General features: G+C 47.2%; 1 long non-coding RNA gene across 1 annotated transcript; it reads right to left on the bottom strand.

Moving 5' to 3' along the window:
- Positions 1 to 2998: 2998 nt before the first annotated feature.
- LOC122459475 lies at positions 2999 to 11453 on the bottom strand. Its single transcript, XR_006280194.1, has 3 exons — positions 11366 to 11453; positions 10489 to 10570; positions 2999 to 5237 (listed from the first exon to the last, which is right to left on the bottom strand). It is a non-coding gene; the product is annotated as an uncharacterized LOC122459475 (long non-coding RNA).
- Between the last annotated feature and the right edge of the window lie 6200 nt (positions 11454 to 17653).

Raw genomic sequence — 17653 nt, 5'->3', positions numbered from 1 at the left:
CCCAACTACCCCGGCGCTGGCTTTGCAGCGCGGGGAGCGGGGTGGGGGGAGTGTGCAATTGGATCCAGAGTTGTCCTCGCCACGGTGTGTGTACAACTGGAGCCAGAGTTATCCTTGCAAGGGCGGGGGGGAGCCTTTGAGTGTGCAACTGGAGCCAGAGTTGACCTTGCAACGGGGGAGTGGGGAGAGCTGGATCCAGGCGCTGGCTTTGCACCGCGGGGGAAGCTGGATCCAGGCGCTGGCTTTGCACCGCGGGGGAAGCTGGATCCAGGGGCTGGCTTTGCACCGCGGGGGAAGCTGGATCCAGGGGCTGGCTTTGCAGCCCTGCCTGCAGTGCTCATTGGCACCGTTTCCCCTCGCTGCTGTCCCCTGAGAGACTCTTCCTAGAACAGGATCAGCGAGAAAAGTTCCTGTTCGTTGCCTTCATTCCCGTGCAAGGCTTTGATCTCGGTGGTTTAACACCAACGTTCCCGCGAACATTGTTTTGTTGCGGGTTGGCTGCAAGAGGGGGCCACCCTACCAAAGGCGGATTCCACCCCCCACCCCCGCCCTCTTACGGCTCAGACCCTCACACTGATCTCCCCACGCCCCGGGGCTTCACCCCCAAAGGCAGAGGCTGGCCACGCGTAAAACTCCTCTGCACCCTCTGGAGCGGCGCTGCCCCTTCCGCTGGAAACAGGCGCGCTCCGTGCTTTGTTTACACAAGCCCTTCCCAGCAGGACGAGTCAACGCAGCTGGTGGGAGGCAGCAGGGCCGCGGCGATCGTGCGGCGGGGCCGGGGCCGGGGCCGGGGCGGGGGCGAAGAGAACTCAGAGACCAGGGCTCACCCTTGCCGGCTGCCCGCCCTGCCCTCATCACAGCGGGCTCCCGCGCCCTGAGCAGCGGGCCGGACGGCCGGGCCCCCCAGAGCTGCAGCAGAGCCCCCCCCCCCCCCCCGAGGAGCGGCCCGATCCCAGGAGGAGGGATCCAAGCAGAACAGGCTGCGCCGCTCCCCGCCTCGTCTGCCCGTCGCACCTGGGCATCAACGGGTGTTTGTCTCCTTGTTCCCCGCCAAGTGGCAGCTCTGCCAAAAACGCTACTCCCCTTCCCCAGCCGAGCGGGCCCACCCCTTCCAGTAATGCCTGGGAGGGGCCCAGGCAGGGGAGGCTGGTGGCTGCTCCGGGCTGCGCACCGCACGCAGCGATCACTCCCTCTGTTCCCGTGGCTTCCAGTAAAGCGGCTGCTGGATAACCCCAGCCTCTGTCTAGAGCATCACGGAATCTGTGCTGCTTGCGGATGCAAAGTACAAGCCTCTGCGTTAGCAGCTGCAGCCCGGCACGGAGCTGTGGTGATGACAGCTCCCCGGGAGGGAGCTGCAGGCAAGAGAGACCTGAACAAAGATCAACTCCAGTGTTCCAGCTGAGTAATTACGGGGGGGGGGGGGGGGGGGATGAAGTCCTTGTAGGGGGTCCGTGCGCAGGGGGGCAGTTTTCCCCTAGGAAATGTCTTTGAAACGACAGATCATCTGGAGAATTCCAAAGGCAAAATGTTTGGTCTTCAGGAGGCGCTTGATGAACCAGGGTGAAAAAAAGATCTCCCGTGGGAGATATTATTGAGGAGTATCCAGAAAAGGGGGATCCATTTGGCATTTTTGTGGGCCTCCTTCCTGCATAAACTGAGCCCCAAGGAAATATCTCCCTTCAGTTCAGGCATTGATCATAGGCTCCTTAAACATGTAAGCCAACGCACACACCCAGTGAGGTTGAGCACATCAAGGAAATAAACCACAAGTGTATGAACAACTCAGAACAAAGGTTACATTTAAGGGACACCACCCAGCAACACTGTACTGCTGGTAGAAAAATCAGACATTTATTATGTCCTCTTTTGCATGATTTCCTTGTAACTCTGTTTTTTCTCTGATCAAATGTTTTTAGTATCTCTATCAAAACAAAGGATGTGGAACACTAACAGGAAATGATAGATGTCCCTTAAAATGTAAGAAAGATGGTCAACATAACCCCAAGTCATAGTAAAATATATAGATACATAATCAGTATTCCTTGTCCTTTAAATTGAGACGAGAGAGCACATCTAAGAAGTCTAATAATGAGCACACAATGAGTTTCAGCCACTTGTTTTTCAGCAGCTGATGATGAAACAAATGCATGGAATACCAGTGGTCTTCACTGTGTATCAGAGATGAGGCAAGGAAGTGGAGGGCAGGCCAGGGTCAAGCCCTACTATGCAACCTCCCATAAGTACATACCACAATAGGACAGAACCCCAGACTTGCATCAGTCAATGCCTTTTGAGAGCTCTTTAGTTTAATGGAGATTCTGTGACTTTGTGCTCTGATGGATGAGAACAGAGTGTTGTCTAGGGCAGGGGTGGGCAAACCTTTTGGCCCGAGGGCCACATCTGGGTATAGAAATTGTATGGCAGGTCATGAATGCTTATGAAGTTGGGGTTAGGGTGCAGAACGGGGTTAGGGCTCTTGGTGGAGGTGCAGGCTCTGGGGTGGGACCAGAAATGAGGAGTCCAGGGTGTGGGAGGGGGCTGGGGCAGAAGGGCTGCAGTGCGGGGGTGGGGGGGCGTGAGGGCTCCGGCTGGGGTTGAAGGCTCTGGGGTGGGGCTGGGAATGAGAGGTTTGTGGTATAGGAGGGTGCTCTGGGCTGGGATCGAGGGGTTCGGAGGGCAGGAGGTGGATCAGGGCTGGGGCAGGGTGGGAGGTGATGGCTCTGGCTGGGGTACAGGCTCTGGGCTGGTGCTGGGGGGTTTGGGGTGTAGGAGGATGCTCCGGGCTGGCACCGAGGGGTTCAGAGAGCAGGGGGGGGAGCAGGGCTGGGGCAGAGGATTGGGGCATTGGCGGGGGGGATCAGGGGTGCAGGCTCTGGGTGGCGCTTACCTCAAGGAACTCCTGGAAGCAGCAGCATGTCCCCCCTCTGGCTCCTATGTGGAGGCGTGGCCAAGGAGCTCTGCATGTTGCCCCATCCTCAGGCATCGCCCGCAGTTCCCAGCCAATGGAAGCTGTGGGGGCAACGCTTGGGGTGGGGGCAGCATGTGGAGTGGAGCCACCTGGCTGCCCCTATGCGTAGGAGCTGGAGAGGGGACATGCAGCTGCTTATGGGAGCCACACGGAGTGGCCAACGACCCTACTTCCTGGCTGGAGCGCTGGAGCAGGGCAAGCTCCCGACTCTGTTCCCCAGCCGGAGCTCAAGGGCCAGATTAAAATGGATGGTGGGCCAGATGCGGCATGTGGGCCGTAGTTTGCCCACCCCTGGTCTAGTGGTTTGAGCAGGTGACTAGGATTCTGGCACTTACTTGGTATATGACTGGGCAAGTCACTTAACTTACTTCTCTATGCCTCGGGTTGCCCATCTGTGAAATGGATGTATCGATACCATTGCACAGAGGTGGAATGTGGCTTAATTAATTTCTGTAATGTGCTTTGAGCTAAAAGGAGCTGCATCACACATCTCTGTTTCTAAATATGTTAATATCACTGTTCAAATAAACTGCATTGCACACCAGCAAGTACAGTGTTCCCCCAGGTAGAACAACAGCCACTGGTGGTGTGCCAGACTCTGCAAGTACAGAAGTACACCACAGAAAAACGGTGTCTCTAAATAGGAACCTGCAAATCAGCATTTCCCTTCATAGCTTTGATAGTAAATATAGAAACACTTGTGACCCTATTATCTTTAGGTATGACTAAATCCCACAGTTTCCTGCATGTGACATATTATATTGAGTACTTCGGTTTCTGCAATGGAAGGACTTTTTCCTAAAGCTTTCTAAACAAATAGCCACGAAAGCTTTAAGGAAGTGGTAATGGGTGGAAAATGGAAAAAATTAAAATTTCAAGTGACTAGGACTGTGAAAGGTGTCAGGATTGACAGTCTAAGGAGCATCCCCCCCCCCTCCAGTCTGTCCAAATTGCTGCAGCTAAAGTGGTCATCTCCTGCTGCACCAACCTTGTCACCTTCAATTTCTTTTCCAAGCTCTGCACAGCTTTGCTCATCCTGCTTTCCTCCTACAGCCCTCCCAAGCTGTATGCTCTGCCCAAACCTCTCTCCTTAATGCTCCCTTTATTTCCTTCTCCTGCTCTCAGCTTTGTGTCTTTTTTCTCCCTGCTCTTGAAATAGTCTCTTCCTTCTTTTTGCCAAGAGCTTTCTGTCTCCTTCTTCAAATCTCTCTCTTTAAAACACATTCTTTCCCCCTTCCTTTCACTAATCCTATGATACTGTGATGATGTATGGTATGAAAACTTAGATAGAGCTACGTCTGTCTCCTTTAACCCTTCTGTCTCACCCTTTAAATCTGCTTGTCTCCCTGTGCACTTTTGGCACCATGGTCTGTATTCTATTTGCCTGAATCAGACTGTAAGATTCTTTAGGGACCCATACAGCTATGGAGCTATATACGTGATTTGTAATAATAATAAGGTTCTGTATGTAGCCATAGGACAAATACACAAGAGCACACTCCTTCAAAGATATTCTTTTCCCCTCCCTCAGGAGTGGGTGGGATGGCCTCTAATGGAGAGAGATGTTTGGTCTACATGGTCCATTCAGTGTTTGACTGAAAGAAATTGGTTTGGTGATGATTTTTATGATGTGGACACAATTCCATTAGGAACTGGCCTGAGAATCACCAATTCATTTCATGTAGGCCCCAAACAACCATCAGATGGCAACTGTAAATCACTATCAACCTGGAGTCAAATTGGCAACCAAGGCCTGGTGAAGAAGACTATAGGCCATTACTAATTCACTATGCCATACGATTCCCTCGACTGCTATTATATTAATGATCATCCTAGAATAGAAGATGTCAAGATCAGACTATGGCCAGGCATGCCAGACATTTTACTGAATAGATATGCTGACTCTTGTGGGGATTGTAGGATCAAAGATGAAGCAGGTCACCTAAAAGAGAAAAATTACATGCCCCACTCAAGCAACTGGAAATACAACAATCATACTAGTTTAGTGGTTATTAAAATGTTGATGTTCAAAATGAAATGTGTATGTTTTCTTAGTCCTCTTCTAGAGGATGCATCCAGCACTTAGCACATCTCCTTAGCTGCTAAGGAAGATGACATCTAAATTCAAACTATAAAATCCCAGTATGCTCTCTTTGGAGATTACATGTTTTTCTACAAACATCCATCTGGGAGTGGGGGGCTTTTCTTCACTTTGTCCTTACCTTCACAAAGATGCACTAATAAAGAATTCCAGCTCATTTCTGGAAGTCTGAAAAGAGACAGCACATCAATTAAATAGTTTTTAGTACCTGACAAGTTAGACATTTAGAAGCAAAAACTCCTGCTGATATTGTTTGGTTTTCAGCACCTTCATTTTCCAGGCAATTGAAATTCTTGGTCCAAATTAGTTAATCTGTTTCATGCAGTGTCTAACTTTAGAGGAGGTGGGGCTAATGCTATAAAAATAAACCAGTGCCTCCAATTTGCATTGCATTAGGATTAAAGGGGTGGGGGGAGAGTTGCTTTAATAGACACTGTGATACTGTGACGTCTTTTTTCCTTTTGATTGTACGTCAAATAGATGAGCTGCACTTGCTTGATCTCCACCAGCAGAAAGAGAATTAGATCAAGATGTGAGAGGAATTTGCCTGCAGTTGTTATGAGATGATCAGAGAGAGAAGCATTGAAATACTGAAATAAAAATAACTTCTGCAAAAAGTTCCTTTGCTTTGGTCATCTCTCTTGGACTACTGAATTGTCTCCCACTGGGCTCTGATGGGTCCTGTACTGGCTACTTCTGGACACAGGATCCCAGATTCCATGGACCAGTGCTCTGATCTAGGATAACAAACCCCACGTCCCTGAATGTTTCAAAAGTCCAGCTGGTGGTCTCCTTAGCATTTAGCAGGACCATTAAAGTCACAGATTATTATGGTAACTGATTAAACAGTAGAATTAAAATCATAACAACAACATACTGGGTCTATTTTGGCCCTTCTGCTCCCCGCCACTTCTGTGAGGAGGGAAACTTGCATTCTTGGAGCCTGACTGGGGAGGAGGAGGAACGCCACCTGCATGACACATTGGCGGTCCTGCAGAAGATCCTGTACAATGCCCTGCACGGTGCCAGCTCTGCAGGTGGGGATTTGAGCAGGCAGCTCTCAGGCCTCGACTGGTTTCTCTCCTCACCTCAAACCCAGGGGGGAAAGGCAGTTTGACTTATTGCAGATATAGCCTGTAATAACTCATGCTGTCTCACCAAGGTCGGTTGCACAGCCGGCCATACCAGCATGGCTGCCCCAGGAGTGACACTGCACATGGGTTGCAGGGGGTGGACAGTGATGCAGAGGCAGTGGAGTTTCTTGTGGATCCCTCACGATCCACAGGTTTGTGGAGCCCCAGCCGCCACTGAGTTCCGAGTTCTGAGTTCCACTGAGAACAAGTAGATGTTCGCAAAAAATGATTTGCGAACATCTACTTTGGCCAGCCAAACTCGCATTGGAACCCAGTCTGGCTACAACTTGCTTTAACCCATCTTTAAACACAGTTTTTAAATTTGGGTAGCGTGCACATAATTAGCTAACACTTGTAAATCCTTGGGTGAAAAGTACTGTGAGAAACGCAGAGCTGCACCAGTTTACATTCACTGAGGATCTGGCCCACCATGAGTCTCAGGCCTGAATCTGTTCTCCAGTTTTACATTGTTACACCAGTTTTACATTGAATTCACTGTTGTCATTCCTGGTTAATACTGGTGTCATTGAGAGCAGAATCAGGCTCTCACCAGGGTCAGATCACAGGTACAAAAGTAATTAGTGAGTGGTCCTTCCTATGAGAAAATAATCAGCCCTGTGTAGCTTTTTCTATCTGGCAATCAGTTCTTCGTAATAAATTGCTTGGTCAAAGTAACTCCAAACAAGCCTGTCTGACAGTGCCCCAGACACACATTCTTAGCTGCACGCACTGCATTGTGCAATAAACTCTACAAAAACAAGAGATAACATGCATGCCTACCTAGTTTGTTCTTGCCTGAGCACTAGGCCAATTAAGACCAGCCCAGGTTCCAGGGCAGGAGAAGATCATTTTAAGGCAAATGAGGCTTGGTTCATTGTGTTCCAGGGCTTTTGCAGCAGCAAAACTGGAGCAAAGAACTCAGTGCAGTTGTTTACATTTTCTTAAAGGAATGGGAATTGAAGGCTCTCAGTAACTGGCCAGATTGGGCCATGTGTAATTTACCCAAAGTAAATTTTGGCAAGTCAGTGGCAAGTCAGTGGCAAAGTCTGGAACTGAATTCATGTTTCCTGACTGCTACTCGACCCCTCCTGCTCTATGCATTAGACAATGCTGCCCTTTTAAAGACATAGTAATCAATTTTAGTTCCCTGTAGCAGGGAGGAATGGCAGCTACAGCCATTTTTTTAGACATGCTGGAAAAAAACCCTTCAGACATGACATACAAAGAACCCTTTGTCTAAAAGATGAACTACAAAGGGGAAACAAAGTTAGACACACACAACATTCCCACCCATCTCTACCACAGGCTGGGAAAGCTGCAACTCAGGTTTCAGCAAATGGTGACATCACAGGCCTCCAGTAAGAGCAGCTAAATCAGGCCAGGATATTCCTTACGTTTCTAATGTGACAATGAAGTGATAAAAAAGAATTGAGGGGTGGAGGCTGGGTAAATTTGTGACTTTATCCCTCCCAGAGGAGCTCAGGAAAAGGCCCATATGGGGTTTCACCTTTCAGTAACCATTTAAAAGTCTCCCAGTACAATGATGTTTGACTTTTTGTCGGACCTCTGCTACATGACCAATATTTGCTGCTCTCTTGGGAGGTTAAGACAATTTTCACTGGGTTTCTGCTGTCATATCAGGGCTCTCAAATGCTCCAAACAAAGTATTTTTACACACACCAAAAGCTTGCTTTCCTGTTGTTTCTCTAAGTATTAAAGTGTGAGTATTTTGGTGTTAACCTCTGGGAGTGCATTTTTCAGCCACCACATCATCATCGATTCTTAGTTCTTTGTTAAGCACCCCAATGTGTACAAGACAAAGAATAAAGACATTCTCTGCCCCCAAAGAGTTTATGGGCACAATCTTGCAAACACTTATCACCAGGCATAGAGCTTGTTCTGAGTGTGTGTAGTCAGAATGTGGAGCTCTTCTTCACTGATGATCCTACTGTCTTCAGTGGAGCTAACTATGCATCAGGCCCCAATCTCCCAAAGCACCTTAACTTTAAGGATAGAAGTAATTCCATTGAACTGATCTCAGCTGACTTCAATGAGTCTACTCATGTGCTTAAGTTCATTGCTGAAGTAGGGCCTATGTGCCACCCAGTGTGAGCTAGGGTTCCACAATCCAGCCCATCCACATCAGTGGGACCAATCTCTGTAATAGTCACTACTACTCATATTTGCAGGATCCAGGCCATAGAAAGTTTCAATCCTAAAATATACTCCAACTCACTGTTTCCAAAAAGGAATGGAAACTGTCCCCTTAAAATACCCCCTGGCCAATGTAGAACTGGCATAGTGGCCCTGCTCCTGGCCCCCATTGTATGGGGTAGAATGAGAGCTTGTGGCCACTACAGCTATCCTCTGCTTTCCAGGGCTCATAGGCAGCCTTGGAAAACAGAGCATAAGTTAGAGCTGCCCCAAAGTTGCTCTAACATACACCAAGAGTTGGGCAGGCTCTCTCATAGCCCCAGAATATGGGGCTATACAAAAGTGGCTTAAGGTCACCTTTGCTGGCCCCTCTCCCACCCCTGTCCTATGCAAAGGAACAGAAACAGAGACTTGGGCTAGGTTTCTCTCAGTATACAGTGAACATAAATTCGTTGATACAAAGTTTCATCTCCCCCATTCACCCAACTTGTCCTGTTTTTCAGTGGGGAAGTCTCCTGTAAGGGAAGGGATCCACATTCCTTTCCTTTTCCTTCAGACAGCTGTGTGAGTTTAGTGCTCAGTTAAACACTCATTTTAGCTCAGGAGAGCTGTTTTATGCCGGAGGGAGCTGCTACTGTGTCTTGTGGAGCAGGCAGGTATTAGCATGCACTCACTCATCAGGGTGCTTAGGTCACTAGCATCAGGTGGGGAAAATATTTCAAAAGTACATTCTGGATAATGAAGAAAAATTCCAACCCACCCACCTCCCTCCCCCCAAAGCTATGAAGACCCAAAAGACTCCGATTTGCTCATGTGATGCTCTTGTTAACCAGGATAGTGGAGCCACAGTTGCAGCTGTAGAAGCCGTATTTCCCCAGGGTCCTTCTCCAGTATGAAAGTGACAGACACTCCTTAACCTGCCACTTGAGATAGTCCCTACATCTAACTAGTGCAGCCAACACAACTACAGAGCTAGCTACAGCTCCCAGGGCTTCCTACTGCCTCTTGCCCTGTGCTGTTGAAAGAAGAATCCTTTCTTAAGCTGGCCAAGTTGGGGCCTGCTCCTGCTCCCACTCCCATTAAAGTTAGAGGCAAAACTCCCCTTTGACTTCCATGATGGCAGGATCAGGCCGTGCCTTATAAAGGAATTAATAGCGTGGAACTTGGCTACACTGCAGACTTTGGACCTGATTTTCCCCTGATGAGTGAGCATAAGGTGGGTATAGAATGCTATCTCTGTTACAAAGGAGTGGAGTAATTTGATTTGGTGGTGTTTTGCATCAGTTTGGCCATGTGTAAATGACTGCACAAGGTACAAGGCAATAGGGAATCAGGCCCCTAATCCTAACAAGTAAGCCCTTGCCTTCAGTGCCGACTTGTGGCAGAGAGTTCCAATGGTTAATTAAATACATAGATTATGTATACATTATTAATTATACACTAATTTTTTTAAAATTTCTTTTATCTGTGTGGAAGAAATTGACTGACATATGGTCAGAAGTAGAGATCTGTAAAAAGAAACCCTGGGTCAGAAGGTGACACTCGTATATACAGTATCACTATATCCATTCTAAGAGCCTGATCCTGAGACATGCTGAGCACCAGCAACTCCCATAGAACTGGATGTGCTCAGCGCCTCCCAGAATCAGGCCCACAATGACTTCAACCCCTATATACCAATAAAAGGGATATAAAACCTCAGGCTTCAGGACTTAAACCAATCTTTAACTATTAGGGGACAGATTATCCCACATCTGCCTACTCTGGGGTCCTTGCACCTTCCTCTGAAACATCTGGTGGTGGCCATTCTCAAAGACAGGATACTAGATTAGGTGGACCTGGGGTCTGATCCAAGATGGTGATACCTATGTTCCTTTCCCATGTTATTCCTCCCTTCTCCAAAGTATTCAATGAAGAGCACAGAGAAAAACAGAGAAAAGAAGAAGGGCTGAGAGAGGGATAAGCACAGCTATTCCTCTTGACAGCAGAGGTTAGACAGTTGAGAGTTAATGTCTGTGCTGAGATCTAGTGCAGGCAATCTGACCTTTCTGCAGGTTACCTTCCCCTCCCTTGATGTGAGAGAGTTTGACACTAGCACTCAGGGGAATGTGTCACCGATAACTGAGACATACCTTCTCTGGGAAGGAATATCGATCAGTTGCATAGGACTCCATGTGAAAAGGAGGCTCGAGAGAATATTTCAGCACAGCTAACCTAGGGATCAATCAGAAGGGACATTTTAAATGCAGTCATAAAACTACAGAAAATCTTTTTGATGGTGCATGTGAAAGGTCCCTTATTTTACGGCAGTGAATTTTGAGGTGGTGAAAGCCTTGAAGGCTGAAGTCCCCTGTTTGTTAAACAGTTACTGTTTGGGCAATGGTAGTGCTCTATCAACATTACTTAGTCCTGACCTGGAGGGGACATCTCAGTGATTGAGTAGCTAATTCAGTTTCCCTGGCTCATCCATTCTTTGGCTTCTCTGCCAAAAAGGGGATCGGCTAGTGCTAGTGGTGGTGATGGTTTCAGAGATTTGGGCAACTGCAGATTCCTAGATTCCAAGGCCAGAAGACACCATTGTGATCATCTGATCTCTTGTGCAACACAGGCCCTAGAACTTCCCCAAAATAATTCCTAGAGCAGAGCTTTTTGAAACAAATCCCATCTTGATGTAAAAATGGTCAGTGATAGAGAATCCACCATGACTCTTGCTAACTTGTTCCAGTGGTTAATTACCCTCACTGTCAAAAACATATGCCTTATTTCCAGTCTGAATTTGTCTAGTTTCAACTTCCAGCCATTGAATCATGTCATACCTTTCTCTGCTAGATTGAAGAGCTCATGATCAAATACTTGTTCCCCATGTAGACACTTATAGATTGTAATCAATTCACCCCAAACTTTCTTTTTGTTAAGCTAAAACTAGAACTGGAAAGTGGATTGAGACCATCAACTCATTTGCCCTAGAGAACCAAACAAGGATGGTCACAATGTTTAGTCATTACCTACCTGGGTTGGATTTGTGCAAGAGATCTGGAAATGAAAGCTCCATATGAATGTGTGAGTTTCTGTGTTAAGTGAAATGAGAGTGCATCTGGGGAAAAGGAAAGAGGAGTTAACACAGAACAAAAGAATTTCCCTGCAGCCTCATCCTGTGAAACAGTATAATCCCACATACATTGGGCCAAATTCTTCTCTTAGTGCAACCCCACTGATGTCAGTGTCCTTATGGGTAAGAAGCCAGTTTGAAGTAGTATCACTGGAACAAACAGCCTCACCACATTAGCAGACTTGGCCAGCTATACGATCTCACACTAGGTGACAGGTAAGCCGTTAGGCTGAGCTGGTCCATTGCACTCAGATTTCTCTGGTGGCCCCAACAGAGAAGGCAAGATTTCCATTTTTAAAAAGTTATGATCAAGATTTTAAAGAGCATCAGCCTAAAGTTAGACTACAGAGTGGTCAGGATATTTGAAAATCAGGCCAGTTGTTCAGTAGCCATCCACTTTTGAAAATCTTGGTCTAAATGTCTAGCTCAGCTGTTCTCAAACTTCTGACAACAAAAATGACTACATCTGAGCCTAGACCAAAGCCTGAGTCCAAGCCTGAACTCCACCTTCAGCCCCAGGCAGGGGGGCTGAAGCCTGAGCCCCTCCAGCTTCAGCCCCAGGTGGGGGCTCTGGGCTTTGGCTTCAGCCCCGGGCCCCAGCAAATCTAACACCAGCCCTGGAGACCCCATTAAAATGAGGTTGCAATCCACTTTGGGGTCCTGACCCACAGATTGAGAACCACTGTAAAAAACTAGCTCTTATGCTTGTCAAGAAACACTTCCAAATGTAATGAAATGCAATGCTGTTTTCCAGAGCTCAGGGACAGCCTGAAACAATTGATCTAGGAAAGGTGTGAACTATCCCAATTCGTCTCAGATGGATGTTCACTCAGAAGCCTAGTGATTACAGTTTAATGCAGCTGATCTTTCTAGTGCAAGCATGGAGCGTCTCTGGGCAGACTGTTATAATTTAGTCTTTGTTAAATGCCAGCAGCATGATCAGCCTGTGCAAGACACAGATGACTCAGTCCCTGCACCAAGCAGTTTGCAATGTGAATGGGCAAGTACCACCACTTATTTCCCCCTTTAACTTCTGGTTAAGCCAGAGATGTAGAGGTTACCGTGCGGATGCAAAAGGAGAGGGAGTTTAGCACCAAAGATCATACACAATAAAGGTTTTAGAGTAGCAGCCGTGTTAGTCTGTATTCGCAAAAAGAAAAGGAGTACTTGTGGCACCTTAGAGACTAACAAATAATGTTATTGTTGTTTTTTAACACAAAGATTTGGGTGACAAACAAAGAAATTTAAGACAACAATTTAAATGGAACACGGGTGATATTGTGTAAACTGATCTGGGGCACATCCTGACTGAGAAAATGTTAGCCCATAGAAAGTTGCAAGTCAGAGGCTTACTCAAAGTTTTCTTGTAACTTTTAGAGTTATTGGGCTTCGTCCATGAGATAAATGAAATAAACTACAATAATTTTGTTTACTGTAGTTTAGTAAAGCACACAACTGAAAGCCATGATCAGTTAGCTAATACAGCAATATTTTAGCAGGGGGTAGCTAGATATACATTAGTATCCAAGGTTATTTCCTGGTATTTTAATGTATGTGGTAAAAATACTGTTGGGCCTTTGGCATTGTGTAGACATAAGGGGCCCATTTGCATTCTCAGTACACCACTGTAACTCTAAGGGCGTTATACTCTGGATTTACACTGCTGTCACTGAGAGCAGAATTTGACCCATAAACTTTGAAAGCCAGTGGGAATTGTGTCCCTAGGGCACTTAGGAGCTTTTGAAAATCCACTCCTATATTCCTGAGTAGCCTATGTCAGTATTTCATCAAAGCAAGTGTCCATGTGTATATTTGGTGTAACAAGGATGTGCAGCCAAGTTACAAGGCAGTGTGATCGGGGGAATGAGCACAGTCCTCAGGAGTCAGTCCAAAGTCCTAACCCTAGCTTTGCCACCTACTCCCAGTGTGATCTTGGGCTAGTTACTTCAAATTTCTGTCTCAGTTTCCCCATCTGCAGAGGAAGATGATAACATTTGTCCACCTAGCAGAGGGCGTATTGTGTGAATTAATAGTGAATGTCTGTATATTCTTTGACATGTAAAGTGCTGTATAAATGCTTGGGATTATTGTTTCATATAGGACCTGACTCTGATCTTCCTGTAATTTTACACCAGTGTAACTCAATTGACTTCAATGGCAATATTCTTGATTTACACCTGTGTCCATGAGATCACAGTCAGGCCTACAGTTTATGAAAGACTCCTATGTAATTGTCTGATATTTCTTGCAAGTGATCTAGTCCAGGAGGCCCTTAGAGGGCAAAAGTCAAACTTCAACTACCTACAGGATAAAGCAGTTAGTATTCAAGAGGTGCTCGGCTAATGCCTGTATGGGGCTGTATCAGTCCTAGATAGATAGATCAATTCAGACTTGTGACAGCATAGACACTCACCATCTGCCCCCAAAGGGTGAGAAAAGAACAAACTCCATCATACCTCTGCCCTCATTAATCCACAGCCAAAATGTGAGAGAAGGGGGAGGGAGGGGAGAGGGATTACTTTTAATGGCTCTTTAGAAATGTGAAGGTCTCTCTCCCACAATCAGCCTCCGTGTGGCTGGGAAAGGGGTTATCTTTTTTCAAATGAAATTTTTTGGCAGACGATATAAGATATACTCTGGGGAGATGGTGATGTGTTTAATATGTGATGCATTTCCATAGAAATCAAGGGCACAGAATGTGTGTGTGTGTGTGTGTTGGGAAAGGGGCAGTGAAATTATATTTTCTGATTGAATGTGCACCATGTTTCAGTCCACTATGGGAGAGTTTACAGTGGTGCTAAGTGGCTACATCGACAGTGGGGTGGGGAGGACCCACAGCGAGACAGGGCAATCCCAGAAGTGGGTGGCACTGGTTTCCAACCCACATGGGCTGTGCTGACTTTGGGCATACTTGCAGCAGCCTTCATCAGCAGTGCTCCTCTAGAATGAAAGCTGCTTATTGCAGGAGGACACCTGTTGGCTTGCCCAGCCTTGGGACGAGTCTGCTTCAGGCAGAGCGGGCCCAGCCTGGCGCAGGGAGATGTAATGTTGACTTCCCTGTGCCAGCGGGAGTGAATCTTGTCTCTTTGGCCAACACTGCATTCATTTAAATGCACCATGTAGGTCTTCAGGCCTGGAAGCTTTTGTATTGAAACATGCGCTGGTCTAAACCAGGCTGATCCCAGCTGATCTTTCTTTCTGGCACTAGCATAGCTGCACATAGTGGAATTGTAAAGGCTACGGAATCCTGTTCTCTTTTGTGAGTAGTCATGTGCTCCATCATGCTGCACTGGCAGATGTCAAAGCTGTCTATTATCAGCGTGTTAATAACCTTTCATAATGTTTAATTACTTGGAAAGGTAATCAGTCCGTTGGTAATTACTTAAAATGCATGCCCACTTTACTTGCTCTTGGCAAAGACTACTGTTCTCCCTTTCGCTTGTTCTTCCAATAACTATGTTATGACTGATCCTGCTTTGAAAAGGCTAAACTCATTTGTAAAACAAAAGAGAAGGTTGCTCAGTGATTTTCTGGTTTCTTCACTCCACTGACATCAGCTCTCACTGACACTACTGCGATTTCAAGGATCAAGGGGAGACTTACACAAAAAAATTTAAAGTGGAGTCTTACTTTGGGTGCGCAACTTGAGACACCTTTTGTCTGATTTTCAGAAGTGCTGAGTGCACATAGATCCAGGGGTGGCAGGTTTGTATAATTTTTGGTGGTGCCCAGAATGGGTACAAGTCCCACCCCTCCCCCACACCTGCCTAAGGCTCTGGGACGGGAGTTTGGGTGCTGGGTGCAGGCTCTCGGCTGGGGCAGGGGGTGGGGTGGAGGAGGGGGTACGAGAGGGGTCTGGTGTGCTGGGTGCAGGAGGGGGTATGGGTGCTGGGTGTGGGCTCTGGGCTGGGACAGAGGGTTGGGGTGCAGGAGGGGGTGCAGGGGGTGGGGCTGGGCCGGGGATGATGAATTTGGGGTGCAGAAGGCAGGCTGTCCTGGGGCTGGGGGCCAGAAAGGAAGACTTCTCCTGCCCTCTCCCCGCCGAGAGCCTCGAGCTCCAGGGGAAGGGTAGGGGGGCCCCCTCCACAGCACGACATTCTCCCAAGCCCCCCCCAGGCTGCTGCTCAGGAGGACCGGCCAGGATAAGCTCCCCCGCCCTGAGTTGACTTCAAAAGTCACCTGCTGGGGGGGTGCATGTGCCTCTTCCCCTCCTCCCTCTGCAAACACAGCAGCCGCCTCAGCCTGCCAGCGCAAAGCTGCAGGGAGAAGCCGCCCGCTGCCCAGGGCAGGCAGGGACACTCTGGGGAGCGGGCGTGCAGGGGCGGCAGGCGGGGCTGGGGGAGGCACGCGGGGGTGGCAGGCAGGGCCAGGGGAGAGACCCGGCCCTGAACATTGGTGGAACCAGGCTCCCTAGGCCCTGAATTTGCTGGAGCCCGGGCACCACAGCCCCATACAACTCACCGCCCCTGCATAGATCCCATTGACTTTGAATAGAGCTATGGGTGTTCAGCACTACTGCAAACAACAGACTCAAGATGGGCCTCCAAAAGCTTGGGACATTCAAAATCAACTGCTTTTTAACATGTTGACCTAAATGCTAGTCCAGTGACAAAAAGAAAACACCCTCAAGTTACTAGATAAGAATGAGACCCTGTTGGGATGTGCATTGGAAATCAACTCTGAAGATGAAAGACCCAGAATACAGTTGTTATTGAGTTGAAGGCATAGGTGTTGGAACTAGGGGTGCTGCTGCACCCCCTGGCTTGAAGTGGTTTCCATTATGTACATGGTTCACAGTTTGTCTCAATGGCTCTCTTTCCCCCACTATACAAATTGTTCTCCACCCCTGGTTTAAAGGGCACATCTTGCATTTATTGCGCTGAAATGTGCTGTGATTCTTTCAGTTCTGATTGGCTCCTATAAATCTTTCTGATCCAATAGGCTACTGCGGTCAGAATTCATCCCTATCTCTATGCCTACAGAAAATATTTGATTTCCTCCTCATCCTGTCTTTCTGCACCAAACCCCTCTTCTCAATTCCTCACCTATCCCCCAGTCCCACACTACTTGTCCCTTGGGGAAAGTTTGCTCCCATACCACTAAGACAACTTACTCATTGACTTGTTTTTATTTTCAGGAATTACAGTAAGTAGGGAGGAGTCAGTAGCTAAGGTAGATGTGTTTGTGGTCATACAATATCAAATACATTCCTGGTATAAACAGTTGCAGCTTCCATAAAAATCAATGGGAATTGAACCCACTGACACTAAAGATGAATTTGGCCCACGGATGGGGAGTTCTGAGGGCAGCCGATCAGATCAAATGGATTTACAGTAGCCAATTGAATAATTTTACAGTCATTATGCAACTCCCTCTGCTTTGACTGGCTACTTGTAACCTCAGCCAATAAGAGTGCAGGAGTTTGTATACTGTAACGTTGTTAAGAAACAAACATATAATTGTGTGTCCCGGAGCTCTGATTGGCAGAAAGAACTCAATTTCAGTATAACTACCATCAATCCACATAGGCAGTTCCAACAGGATACATGATTCAGTCCCTAACATTGTCAATGTTGCAGAGATGGCCAGGAAACAATGTCTTTCCCATTGTAATTCTTACTGGTGCTTCATGTCACCATCGTCAAGGCAAGTAGACTACATGCAATATCCAGTCCAGGCACATTGGCCAGTAGGACTTTATAATTCAGCAGATCTCTTTTAAACCCCTTTAGACCTTGTGAGGAACGTTACATTTTTATTTCAAGATAGGAGTGGAGTATTGTAATTTAGGACTGCTTTTCCATAACTCTGAGGAACACTAGCTAAATTCCACAGGGAAAAGAGGAAGCCATTCGGAAAGGTGTGGGAGAAAGGAGGAGGTAGAAGGGCAGATGAAGAATGCAGTATTTTTACTCAAGGGCTACATCTATAAGTGAATTTTTCATCACGTCTAGCGCCCACTGCAGCTCTGAGCAAGGTTACAAGACAAGATAGTAAAAATGCCTGCACCTCATATACCCAAGTGCTTTTACTCCATTGCTCCCACCAATGGAGCAGTACTGGAAGTGCTGGTAGGAAAACTGCTAATGTAGACAAGACCTAGAAGTTGGGGGGAAAACATCTGTATTTTGTTTTTAGTCCTTAAAAATGGGGATAACCCTACTTGCCTGCAGCATCTGGGCTTCAGT

This window comes from Dermochelys coriacea, chromosome 3, assembly GCF_009764565.3.
Source record: "Dermochelys coriacea isolate rDerCor1 chromosome 3, rDerCor1.pri.v4, whole genome shotgun sequence".
NCBI lineage: Eukaryota > Metazoa > Chordata > Testudines > Dermochelyidae > Dermochelys > Dermochelys coriacea.
Note: the sequence above shows the minus strand (reverse complement) of the source record. Positions and strands in the feature narration are given on the sequence as shown.